This window comes from Mesitornis unicolor, unplaced genomic scaffold, assembly GCF_000695765.1.
Source record: "Mesitornis unicolor isolate BGI_N332 unplaced genomic scaffold, ASM69576v1 scaffold7817, whole genome shotgun sequence".
NCBI lineage: Eukaryota > Metazoa > Chordata > Aves > Mesitornithiformes > Mesitornithidae > Mesitornis > Mesitornis unicolor.
The window spans coordinates 45,737-56,183 of NW_010195722.1; positions in this window are offsets into that span (position 1 = coordinate 45,737).

The window sequence follows — 10,447 nt, forward strand, 5'->3', positions numbered from 1 at the left end:
CTTTATTTTAGAACTGCACATCAGAGGAGTGACTGGAAGAGTTAAAAGCACTGGGGGGGTGGGGGAAGATCCTTCATGGGCTGCAATGCCCAGTCACAGTGGAATGGAAGAATGACTCCCAGAGGAGGTACATCTGCTATTGAAAACTTGCTGTATCAAACTAAATATTACCTTTTTTCATTATATATCACTCTCTAATGAAGCTTTACTGCCAAGTATTTATATATACTGTTACATAGTAGTATAATTGTACAATATTGTTTGATGTTCCTTAATTTTTTTAAATTCTGGTGTATTTTTAATTTTAAAAGAAATAGAACCAGAATACTCTAGGTAAATCCCACAGTATTACAGAATAGAATAATATTTTTAACCTTTATTTCAGTTTTGCAAGATATTGACAAATTATTGATTTGAGATTACAGTCGTAAGGACTCTTTCATGTCTTAAGGACAGTACCTGGGATTTTGCAATGAGCAAATTTGACACATTTAAGTTATATAATTTATTCAATGTACCTCATATTACTGTTCCCCTGGAAAGTGTATGTTGAAATCATCTCAGACAGCACAAAGTATCTACAGCCTAATAGATTGCACATGGAAATATATTAAGGTTTGTAAAGTATTGATTCCTGCAAAGGAGTTTTTTTTCTTTTAATTACCTACACTTTGATAATTGAAATTTATAATATTTTTCAACCATTTTTGTATTTTTGAAGGGATTCTTTTTCTCTGATAAATTCATACAGATTGTGAGATAGACAAACTGCATCATAATTTTGCTATGCTTCATTTTGATTCAATCCAAAGAGACCTTGAATCAAAATGAAAAGCCAATAGTCAACTGCTTCACTGAAACATCTGGCAGAAGAATACAGCTGTATTTGTGCATGTTAATCTCCTTCATGTTACATAAGTAGAGGAAGTTTAATTTATGAACATATCAAGTTTTCTGACTCATTATGTGAAGTATATTGATATGACTTAAGAGTCATAGAGTTAAGAAGCATTTCACAACTTTGGAAAAACATGCAGCTCTTCTAAAACATGAACAAGGATCTGGACGGTCTTTTACATTTATTGTACTTTACATTAATAAACAGGAGAACAACTATTAAAACTCTCAGATTTTCTTTTTTCCCTATTTACGATTAAACAAATCATTATAATTACTTCTTTAAATTGAAACACACTAGATCACATTCATGGTATAGCTTGGCAAGAGTGTTTACTTTTGCCAATCTTGTCTATTGAAAAACATAAACATATTAAGATACAGGAATTTTATTTCTGATATCAGCAAAGTCAACAGTATTTTGTTTAAGGACTGTTTGAAGTGCTGTATCTATAATCAAGAGGCAATCATAAAAAATTTATGATATTTCAGGCTCATCTTGCTTCTTTCCTTCTAAAAGAGCTGACTTGTGTTCAATAAAGAATTTTTCATTGAAGGTGTAAGTGCATAAAGAAATGCTGGCCAGATCTGAATAACTCCTAGTTATTCTAGTTTATAACACCTGAGTGCTTGGTTCACATTGACCCTTTCCCAGTCATTCAATAGTCCTTTGCTCTTGCATGTGTAGTACTACTTTCTTTTGAAAACATTAACATATTTGAGTAATGCAAAGCTACACAAATATAGATTAATTTCTTTCTTCATTCATTAAGGCAGAAAAGGTTTATGCTCTCTCAAGTACAGAAATCAGACAGGAGATACTGAAAGTGGTGAAAGAGAGATTGGATTACAACCCTGGCAAAATGTGACAGAGAGTCAGAAGGAATGTAAATGTCTAAGCAAGAAGGAAAAGATCCTTCATTCACATATGAACTTTACCTTAGTGAGGGGGAAGAACCCTTGTGCCACATTTCTCTTTGACTAGAGTATGCTAATCTAAGGGAAAATTACAGCATATAGCATATATAAAATAAAAAGCATAAATCTACATTATAATTCTTTTCTGACTTCCCTAATGGATTGTTACCTTAAGTTCTATTTAAAATAAATGAGATCTGTAGATTTAATGACTTGACCTAGTGCCTAGTGTTGCCTCTCAGGATGCATCTCTTCAGCCATGCACTATGGTGAGAGAGAAGAAGAGGGTCTCAGACCTGGCCAATGGAAAGTATATTGCTTCATCTATGTAGTTATATTTCTCTTTCATACTCCATTACATTGGGAAGTTCACATACCCTACTTCTATATTGAAAATTTACATATAATGCTCAGTCTTCTAACAGGGTAAATTGAAAATAAAGATAATTCAGTATGTTTAAAACATCATTATGAAAACTCTGAAGTGTTGCTGGAACATTTTTTCATTTAGCAATTCATTAATAACAGAAGTATTGCAGACAGAGGGGAAAAGGAAAAAATAGTTCCATGGTGATGTTTTCAAATGCACGTAACATTTGGCATGTCATTCAGCTGCCATCAGGTAAATACAGATTTTCTATTTTGATATAATGGAACCAAGATCTCTCATGAACTGATGGTTTTGTGTTTTTTTACTGGAATCATAACATTTTCCAAAATAACAGAAGCCTCTGCAGTCCAGTAAATAATGTGTTTTTCAAAAGAAAGCTGAACTTAAAATCTGAATTCCTAAATGACTTAGTGTGAAATCACGTGGTAAAGAAAGAGACAAATGTCATTTGAGATCATAAGAAAATTCAAGGCACAAATGCCTGCTATTCACCACTGACTAGGGAAAAAGTCCAAAAATGCCAGCAGGCATGCCAGCCCTCTGTACAAAGCTAGAATCAACACCTGCTCTCATTACCTAAGATTAGTGTGATAGATGATTCTTTTGTAACTGTATGAAGTAGCAGAGAATAATATTAATAAGATGCAAGAACTGAAAGGTACTCTGCAGTATTTATCAGACTGAAGTATTTATGCTACAATCCTGTGAAAGAGGCCGCAGAGAGACAGAAAAATAATCATCAAGGAAATAATATTTAATCCAGATGCTGCCTAGCAGTGCTTCTCCTTAGATCTAAAAAAGACCTCACCTCGCTGTCACTGAACCTGGACTCTGCAGGTCCTTAGCAAAGCCACATAAGAAGGATTCTTGTAAGCACAACCCCTGTGTAAGAGGCTAACGCAGCTTTACCCCAAGTCATTATTCACTATAGGTGCAGATGCTGTGCTGCTCATGTCATGTTTTTGTGGTCTCTGTATGACCAGCCCTATAACTTCAAAAATAAAGTACTGGCACTGGAAGATAATTGCAATACAATGAAAACAGAGGGAGAAACTGTAGGGTCCGGTAACAGGTACCAAAGAGCTGACACAGTCACAATAAAGGGGAAAGAAGGAAGCATGAGTCATACTTACTACTTTTACCCATCCCCCAGTATCCTCTCCATAGGCACACTTGTTCAGGTGGAAGCAGTAGCTGCAAGGGGAAACAATTTATGTCAACTGCTGCAGAGTATATATTCTCTTGGGACAGTAGTTCTTACCTGCAAGAACAGATAATTGACTTCCACACCATCCGCTTTCTTAATGAGAAAAGAAGCAGAGCAGGAAAGTACAGGATGAAAAGCATGGACTGTACATAGAATAGCAGGGACCACAGAGAGAGAGAAAACCCAGAGCTTTCCCATATGAACCCCTCATATGCCTGTCTTTTCTTCCTGCACTAGAGGGATATGGCCGAATCAATGTCATAAGGCCAAAAACTTCAGGACCTTGAGAGAAAGAAAGATCCCTTAAAGGTGCAGTAGATATACTCAGTTACCACAGTACCAAACTTTTTCTTAAATTCTGAATAGCAAAATCTATCTTTATTTTTAAATCTAAATTCAAATATCAACAAAATATACTTGTGTGTTTAACGATTTAGAATCTAGCTATTTTAATACCAAAATAAAGCACATCCTACTTTCAAGGAGTTCTGACAGCAAGCATTAGTAAGCAGGTTAGTGGAATTCAGGGAGAAGATGGAATTTAACTATATTTTTAACTCAATCATACGTTAGTTTTCTTTGGATTCTCTTTACTAGTTTGTTCCAAAACTTTTTTATAGACTGCTTTATAAAGAATCCTTTGTGATATGTGAGATATTATTCTGTTTACTAACTAGAAGGACTTATATTTAGGTGATTTAGATGTGCACTTTACATTTAAGTAGTAAGGTATTGCTTCCACTTTGTACTATAACCCCTTACAGAACTATAGCTTGATAATGTAGATAAAAATAGAATATAATGAACTGTACAAAACCTTATATTTTTAACATTAGGAAAAAGATAAAAAGTCTTCCTTAACCTTAAAAATTATTATTTTTAGCAATAATTTTATATTAGGTGGAAATGAATTTATTTATACAGTTTCCAGCCCAAGCTGAGATGTTTAGTTGCAAAAGGTAGGTATACTTTATGTGCAACTTCTGCTTTCATTTGAGCTATCATAGGAATTAATCTAATCCAACGGAGCAGAATTTAGCATTAAACTGTGAAACTGCCGAATGAGCTATTAATTCTTACAGTGCCCCTGTGAGGTAGTAAAAGAACTTTATCCACATCTTGCTGTACAATCATAGGCTTATTTAAATGTGAACAATATCAGATCATCATGACTTTTTTCCTCTTTGAGACAGCTAAGAAAAATATAAATCACAAACTAAGCTACCTGTTAGTAAAAAAATGGGTACTCTATTTTGGAGTGGTTATGAAAAGGGTACCTTCAGGCAACATACAACACCTACCGTAGTTACTGAAATGCTACCAGTTTGGAAGGCTTGTGGAAGCTGGTTAAAATGCTAGAAGCAGTGGATTAAATGCCAGAAAAATGTTGGCTTGTCCTGTATTCTTGACATTCTTGAATATTACTGCACTTTTTAACTTTCATCTTTGTGAAATATGCAAGAAATGTTTCTTATGTTTGTATTTTAATGTATGACAGAGTGATGTTAACAGATGAAATGGATTAAAGTAGCTACTGATGTTCCATGAATGTGTAATTGTGAGCTGTATAAAAAGAAAATGTGCCATAAGCTTTTGACCTAAAGGTTTAAAATAATAGACAGTATTTTGTGTGTTAGTGATACCAGCTTTTTAAAGGTTACAGCAAGAAAAAAGAAAAAAAATAATATTATCGTGTATTAGTAAATTGTCTGTGAGTTTTCTAAACATTCTCCAGTGAATTCTGTCTGATGGCAATTTCGTCTCAAAGTACTTCATTTTTGCTAAAACTCTATAAATGTGTTGTGCATGGATTTGATTAAATTCCTTTTTATTGTATTACAGGTATCATATTGCACTTAAACTGACATTCTCTGCAGACAGAAGTGTTAGAATATGTGAAATTTATGGTGTCACCCATGTCATTGTAGATATTTTGTTCAAGAATAATAAACTTAACTTTTTTCAGAAACCGTGCTATTATATTTGTATTTTAGGCAATGGGTTTAAAATCACAGGGGGAACTATCAACACCACTGGAAAAAAGGATTAAATCCTCAGCAGTAGTCAAGGTGCATTACCTTTAAATATTTCAGAGTGAAGACTTGAGAGAGAAGAAATAGAGTGCCTTCAGTTGTTTTATTTTTCAGCTTAAGCTTCAAAATAATTTATCTTCCTTAGTGAGATATACAGAGAGGTGTTTTCAGGGAGCATGATGGAGGATCACAGTCACTGAATCAAAAGTTTGATCTTCCAAGTTTTCATTTAGAGTGAGAGTACAGAAGAAGGTCTCTCCAGAGGACAGTCAGAGGATGGACTCTAGTTCTGAAAAAGGCCCATTCTGAAAATTCAGGGAAAGTTATCTTGATAACCTTTGTAAATAGGTACAGCCACTCCTAAATAGTGCTGCTGATCTTATTATCAAAAAGGCAAAGAATTTTACTTGCAGCTAAATAGCCTTATGGAAACTTTATACATCTGTCGGTCCTCCTAAGCACTGCTTGATAAAAAAAATTATTTTAAGAAAACTGAAGTTAGCAAATAAGTCCTCAGAGAACAGTCTGAGTTCTGCTAATCTGATTACAGCAGTGCTAATATGCTTATAAAAGCACTCAAAATTATAATCTCAGTAATAGCCACATGTCAATGTGATGTCATTTAGTCTAGAAAACTTCAGCAGCCTCAGCATAGATGCTTTGCACTACTTGCCCCCCTATGACAAAAAGCAACAGCAGTTCACTCCTTCAATTGGCTTTTCATGTCAATTGGATACAAATACAAGAACGTTGCCATACTCTCAAATGAAGTGTTTCCATTATCTGCTGATAATAATTCTGTTCAGCAACGTATGGCTTCATTCTTTATGAAATGGAAATCTCTCAAAAGAACAGGCAAATGTAACAAGAACACCTGAGTCTGAGCAGAAATCCTATGTGCCCACAGAACTGCATGATCAGACCCCTGCTGTTTATGACAGGTGTTGCTCCAGCAGGTCTACATCATGTCTTCCCAAGACCAAAGCATAACTGGTATCTCTGGCCTCATTCAGAACTGTTCTCAAGCAACAGTGTTATGAAACTACTGCACGAGCAAGTGTTTTCATGCTGAGGTGCACAGTTCCCAGAGCATGAAAACTGTACTGTACCAGGAGTGCAACAAGCAATTAAACAAGAAAGTAACAGCCAGGTAATGTGACTGAAGTATCATAGTAAAAAACAAGTAATAGATCTTAAAGAGGTTAATATGGGATTGTATTGCATAAATTGTGCAGCCTTTTCAACACAGAATTCCAGAAAAACAGATATCAAATATCCTCTTTTTCATTTTTGCATATATAAACTACTTAATTATATTGAAAATTAAATAAATGTTTAATTTCATGTGGTCCATGCAATTGATTTTATTTCTAGTATCCTACTCTCTATACACTAGGAGGATCTAAGAAAAAAATATTCTGAATAAGACACAAGGTTGTAAATGTAGATTTAAAAACCTGGACAACGATCTACCAAAGCCACAAAACTAGAATTACAGGGAAAAATTAATTTTCAAAATAAAGGTGACCTGCTTGGTGGACGAGGGGAAGGCTGTGGACTTTGTCTACCTGGACTTTAGTAAGGCCTTTGACACCATCTCCCACAGCATCCTCCTGGAGAAGCTGGCTGGACATGGCTTGGATGGGCATACGCTGTGCTGGGTTAAAAACTGGCTGGACGGCCGAGCACAGAGAGTTGTGGTGAATGGAGCTAAGTCCAGTTGGCGACCAGTCACAAGAGGTGTTCCCTAGGGCTCAGTTTTGGGACCAGTCCTGTTTAACATCTTTATCAATGATCTGGATGAGGGGATTGAGTGCTCCCTCAGCAAGTTTGCAGATGACACTAAGTTGGGAGGGAGTGTTGATCTGCCTGAGGGTAGGAAGGCTCTGCAGAGGGACCTGGATAGGCTGAATCAATGGGCTGAGGCCAACTGTATGAGCTTCAACAAGGCCAAGTGTTGGGTGCTGCACTTCGGTTGCAATAACCCTATGCAGCGCTACAGGCTTGGGGATAAGTGGCTGGAAAGCTGCCAGGCAGAAAAGGACCTGGGGGTGTTGGTGGACAACAGTAGAGGGGAAGGAGAACCTCTCTCCACCTACTAACCACCCCTCTCTTGATACACCCCAGGATGCCATTGGCCTGGGGGACATTGCTGGCTCATGTTCAACCTGTTGCCTACAGGACTCTCAGGTCCTTTCTGCATGCTGCTTTTCTAGGTGGTCATCCTCCAGAATATACTGGTGCATGCATTTATTACTCCCAGGTGCAGGAATTTGCACTTTCCCTCAAAATGTTGAGTAAACTTTTCTTGTAAAGTTAACCTTTATTTAAATAAACTGCATGTAAACCTCTACTGAAACCTCAGGCTCAGCCTGAAACCCACTTATAACATGCTTTAATTTCTCTCTTAACAAGCCAAGTAACATATCTGACTTGCCTGGAATATTAGTGTGCTGCTTTGAATATGTTTGTTATTCTCATTAGGCATATTCAGTAGGTACAAAAGACATTCAAACAGTTGTTTTTGAAAGCACATGATACTGCAGTTTGCCATTGCATGAAGTAGGAATAAGCCTCATGTAGGTACATTGCATCAGAATAAGCCCACATATTATTAGAATTTGGCTGAACTTGTTTAAAGTAAGAAGATATCGGCAATTCTTACAAATTTCAATTATACTTGAGTGCATTATATGAGAAACCGGTTTCCCTCTCCATCCGTTTGTTTCATTGTAGCAATAGCATCATCATTTCACAGGAAAGTGTAAATTACACCGCAAGATGGCTCCCTCTCATGCGAATTGAGGGATGTCATGGATGTTTGCATTTTGTTCAAGGAGAAGCAAAATGCATTCTTCGTCTAGAAACTCCATGCTCTGACATTCATTATGAAGAAGGAAATTTATAAACCACTCTACAAATCACATTACATTTTAAAAGTGATGCAAACCTTCTGAGGTGATGCTATCTTAGAAACAAAAATATCTGAGATGTTAATTTATTGAGAACAAAACCCAAGGGTTTATGTCTGAATACACATATGAAAATCAAAAGATATGTGTGCCTGAATATTTTATTAAATAAAAATGGCATTTAAAACCAGAAACCAATAAGTTATTTTTTAAAGTAACTGTTGATTGTTTAAATACTTACTGCTACAGATACTATTTTGTCCAAAAGAAAGTGTATGTCTAACCAATTTTTAAAGCAGTCTTTAAAATATTAAAGAGGAAATTAATAATTTATACTCTGGTCCTGAATCTGTTAAATTTAGAAGGTCTTGGAGTAAATTCTTCATGTTAAGTATGCCTTCAGAGCATAGTTACAGGTACAGGTACAAATACATGAGTTATTAACTTTGCATCACAGCTATTCTACATATCAACAACAGGTATGCAAATAAATGCAAAGAAGGAAGCATATATAGCTTTCACTGAGGAACATATAACTTCATATTATCTCAAGTCTAAAATGAGGTGAGCACATACACTTCAGCATTCTAAACAATGTAAAGCTGTAACTCAGTCTGCCTTGTGACAGCTTATTGTGTCACCACCCTCTCACTTTCCTAGAAGACTTCGCGCCCTTATGCATTCACTGAACAATTATGGAAACAGCAGTAAAAGCACCTAGAACTGAGATCTGAAATGATACTAAGGATATTATACATAGATACTACAGAACAGTTACAGACTGGAATAGATACTACAGTGTACCACTAACATCCATTTACTGTTTATCTTTGATTTCTCAAAAGAATACAACATATATTGTCTTTCACATTGTCTTTCTAGCTCGTAGAATCATAGAATGATAGAATGGGTTTGGTTGGAAAAGACCTTTAAGATCACCAAGTCCAACCACCAAACCAGCCCTAAGTCTGCCACTAGACCATGTTTCTAAGCATGACATCTATTCGTCTTTAAACACCTCTAGAGATGGTGACTCAACCACCTCCCTGGGCAGCCTGTTCCAATGCTTGACAATCCTTTCAGTAAAGAAATTCCTTCTAATATCCAACCCTGGTGCAACTTGAGGCTGTTATCCCTTTTCCTATCACCGACTACGAGGGAGAAGAGACTGACCTGCTCCTCGCTACAACCTCCTTTCAGGTAGTTGTAGAGGGCTATAAGGTCTCCCTTCAGCCTCTTCTTCTCCAGACTAAACAACCCCAGCTCCCTCAGCTGCTCCTTGTAAGACTTGTACTCTAAACTCTTTTCCAGCTTCATTGCCCTTCTCTGGACATGCTCCAGCATCTCAATGTCCTTTTTGTATGAGGGCCCCAATAGTTTGCTGTGGGCTTTTTGTCCCTGACAGTTTCTACATAGATCAGTCACAATTTACATATGCATCACAATTTTGAAGCTCCAGATAGAACATATCTATTTATGGTCACAAAAACTGAGAGTACTGATTCACAAGTGATGTTTACATACTCATATTGAATAAAAGAGAATAAAAAGTTATTCTGTCATTGATTTTTAGGCAAGGCTGTCTTACCAAATCATGATCTGATTTTCATGAAAGCAAGTGGTAAAATACCTACATATCCAATGGAAAATTATTCTAAGAAATTGTCTTCCAAAGCTTTATTTGCAGCTTTCTTACCTCTGTTGGTATCTTGCACGTGCCCACCCAGATGTTCCAGAGAGAACAGAGCTTTTAGGAAGAATAAAGGCAAACTGTGGGAAGTGTACTGTAAGACATCAGCCTTACCTATATGCTGGAAATTGTTTGTTTATATTCCCAACAGAGCATTCATGTGTTACTTAGGGTGCTTGTGAGTGAAGAATCGCTCTTGGGTGTTGTTGCTCTTTTCTGGGGAAGAAAAAAACCAAAACCTTGGAGACCTCCTTTTTGATCAGCTCCTCTAGAGCCTGTTTCTCCTTTATATGTATGAGAACTCTATCCATTTAACTGCATTACTACACTATCCCTAAGGTTATCTAGGCTGGAAAAAAAGATAAATTTGGCAGATTTATCACTCCATGGATGGATGTG